Here is a 758-nt window from a genome sequence, read left to right as displayed (position 1 = left end):
ATCAACAAAAAGCGATGAAATCAGCGACCTGAGTAAGATGAGCAAATTTAAGGCAATCATAACCATAACACATTGTTGTAGCGGTGGAGGTACCCAGCCATGGCTCCGCGTCACACAGATTAGGATGATGCGTTCTGCGCCAATAGTAGGATCTAGATGACCGAAGAGGCCAAAATGGCGATGATGCAAAGATGCGCGTGCGCCAAAGAATTGATGGCGCTTCTCGAGTGAACGCGGCAGAGGAGAGAACCACAGATCCTTCTCAGTCCTCTTCGCCTTCTTCTTCGCTTTCGGGCACGTCAGGAGACACTGCGAGAAGGAGTGCGCCAATTCTGTGTTGATTATTGTCGACATAACACCAAAATGGAAGCTGTAGCGAACATCTAAAGAATGTGGGGTTCTCCTCTTGAGCCACGGCGACCAGGCGGCGAGCTGTGCCTCTGTTCACACCATCATACCTTTCCACAACTTGAAACAAGGGGCGCCCTTCCTTAACAACAAGCCCAAGGAGTTTTCCCTGCGCAGGGTCCTACAGGTGGTCCTGAAGTCGAGCCTGATGATGGTCGCACCCATCTGAGCATCCTCCTTGTCTGCGCTCCCTATCGAGCTTCCCCTGCATGGCGCCGGTGAGGTGAAGGTGGGCGTGCGTGTTATTCGATGGTGAGCATTCGGGTGCCCTCTTGGATGATCTGCTCCTCTCGCACGTGCAACTTCACCTTGCCCGCCTGCAGGGGGAAAAACGTGAGGCGGCGGGTTAT

The sequence above is a fragment of the Acanthamoeba castellanii genome (genome assembly GCF_000313135.1).
Source record: "Acanthamoeba castellanii str. Neff unplaced genomic scaffold scf7180000084740, whole genome shotgun sequence".
Taxonomy (NCBI): Eukaryota; Discosea; order Longamoebia; family Acanthamoebidae; genus Acanthamoeba; species Acanthamoeba castellanii.
The sequence above is the reverse complement of the archived record's forward strand: the minus strand, read 5'-3'. Positions refer to the sequence as shown.